Below are 2,517 nucleotides of genomic sequence, written 5' to 3'. Positions count from 1 at the left end.
TCCTTTCTTGACTGCAGCCCCTGAGGTGTGAGAGAAAAAAGAAGAAAATATACTCAGTTCAGTGATATTTGCTATTTGAAATATGATAGTAAAAACAGTTTTAAAGCCCACTAAAGGGATATGTAAGTTGTAATCTACTTGCATTGGCAATGTAAACAGAAGATTTAAAGAGTTTGAGAACTTTAGGAAAACAGAAAAGCAATTATCTGCTACTTTAAAAACTCTGGCACCAAACAGTCTGCATTTACATCATTGGAAATCAGACTTTTGGGGGCCTGTCAGTAAAAAGTAGCATTTAACCTAACTTTCTTGCCTCACAAAAGAAAAATGGTTTGTGTGTATTGGGAAAATAACCAAATGATAATTCAGTTTGACTGGAACATTAATTAGAATCTAGGGAATTTCATAAACTAAGTCAATTTTAAAATAACTTTTTAAAGTGTTTACTAGATCTAGCCCTAAGCTATGGTTAGTAGAATTTGCTATTAGAGATAAAATCTCTTGGGACTGTAACTGATATCTCTTGAGTTTTAAATTGGATATGATTATCTGATGCATTATTATCAGTAACAAAGTTACTCAGAGGGATGCCATCTTGATTTGTCACAGGTAGACATCCATCTGGGCAAGAGAAGAGAGGACAACTTTGGACTTTGCTTAAGGTCAGATTTTTCTGACTAAATTTCCCAGTCCTATTTCTTTGTTTCTCATCTGATTATTCCTGAGTCTGGCTATGAGGTGATATTGCTACTGCATAATTGGTTGTGAACTGTGATCATTACCTAAAGTCAAACAGATCTAAGGATGCTTTTTCCTATCATATATGTTCTCTCAGGCTGAAGCCTGAAGAACCTGTTTTTATGCTAGTATAATCATGTCCCTGCTTTGTGCTCTAATAGTAAATTTCTATAATCAGAGCAAGTCAATAGAAGTCATGAGCACAATGCAAGTAAAAGATGTTGTTGTTTTCAATCTGAAAATATGTAGTCATTATAACCTAAATAATTAGGTAAATGAATATTTGGTCTAGTCATCTGCCTATTACTAGATATATATCTGTATGAAATTAGATCCCTAAATTGATACACTATCTATTGGATCTAACTTGTTATTCTGTTGATTATTGAAACAAAATCTGAAATATATATGTATATACCAAATCTTCAGTATAGTTTTAGAGAAAGAATTTTAGTGCAATCAGTTTTCTTAGAGGGATGTAATTTAATGGGATATTTTGTGTTATATCAATGAACAAGCTTATTTTATTAAAGTTTGTTACTAGTGTGGAAATAACATCTGTTTTTAATATGTGTCCTGTGGTGCCGACCTGTTTTTTTGTTTTGTTTTGTTTTTTTTTAATGACTCAAGTCTTTTACCTCTATGAGTAGAAAGCCTCTACTTACAGGAGTAAGTTGTTAAACTTGTTTCCGTGCCAACTGTTATTCAAGCTTTTTGTGAGCTTTTCATCTTCCAGACTTCAGGCCATGAACTGCCAACTACTTGTTCAACCTGAATGATACCTGCTACCTGATTCTGAGCCTCAACACCTCCTGGATGTGATTGCCACCATCTTCAAGTCATGTGTCTCCTCTCCTCAGTCTGGACTCAGCTTTGCTGGGCCAGCTTTATGCCCCTTATCAGCCTGAAGTAGCTCCAGAAAATGAGACCTTCAGCCCTTTGCCCAAAATTAATTTGGGTTCCAATTGTTTGAGGGGGGAATGATGTGGTGTGGCTTGTAAGGAGGATGTAGCGATAACCTAAGGCTACCTGGCCTTGGGAGTTCTGTAGTTCTACAAACAATGCTGTCACATAACAATCTATTGGTCAGTAATAACAAAAACAATCTAAGCCATAGAATTCAATACTAAGACCACGCCTTAATTTCACCTAGTCTAAGCCATAAAATTAACATATCAGTGACATGAAGCACCTGATCTTTCTTTTTCCTATGAATTTTTCTTGCTCCTGGTTCTTTGCTAAATTCTTTTGGAATTTAACTTTCTTCAATTGATGTTACAATTATAATAAACTTGTCCCTTGACTTGGAGATGGGTCTGAACCTGCAAATTCTTTTAAGACACTTCATGACACTGTTCTGGAATAATGATATAGAGCATTTTTTTCATTTGACTAGAAATGGTTTTAATGTCTTCATCTGAAAATTATCTATTCATATCCTTTGATCATTTATCAGCTGGAGAATGGCTTATATTCTTATAAATTTGAGTCGATTCTCTACATATCTTAGAATTGAAGCCTTTATCAGAATCCTTGAATGCAAACATTTTCAAATTTTCTTTAAATGAATGTTAAAAATATTTTTTGTATGTAATTGTGAAATAGAATAAGACAAAATTAAATGTTTAAAAAACAAGGAAAGGATGAGATCAGATCTAAACTAAGTTTTAGGAATATTAGGTAGCTATGTGGAAAATAGACAGGAGAGAGAAGACATAGGAATAAAGAAAAACAATTGAAGACTTTCAATAGTCCAGGCAGTAGGTAGAAAGAGTCTGA

General features: G+C 33.8%; 1 long non-coding RNA gene across 1 annotated transcript; it reads left to right on the top strand.

Moving 5' to 3' along the window:
- The first annotated feature begins 543 nt into the window (after positions 1-543).
- LOC127544597 (uncharacterized) lies at positions 544-2,047 on the top strand. Its single transcript, XR_007949486.1, has 2 exons — positions 544-662; positions 1,475-2,047. It is a non-coding gene; the product is annotated as an uncharacterized LOC127544597 (long non-coding RNA).
- Positions 2,048-2,517: the final 470 nt, after the last annotated feature.

Source organism: Antechinus flavipes, chromosome 1 (assembly GCF_016432865.1).
Source record: "Antechinus flavipes isolate AdamAnt ecotype Samford, QLD, Australia chromosome 1, AdamAnt_v2, whole genome shotgun sequence".
In the NCBI taxonomy this organism is placed as follows: Eukaryota; Metazoa; Chordata; class Mammalia; order Dasyuromorphia; family Dasyuridae; genus Antechinus; species Antechinus flavipes.
This window is presented reverse-complemented; position numbering and strand designations above follow the sequence as displayed.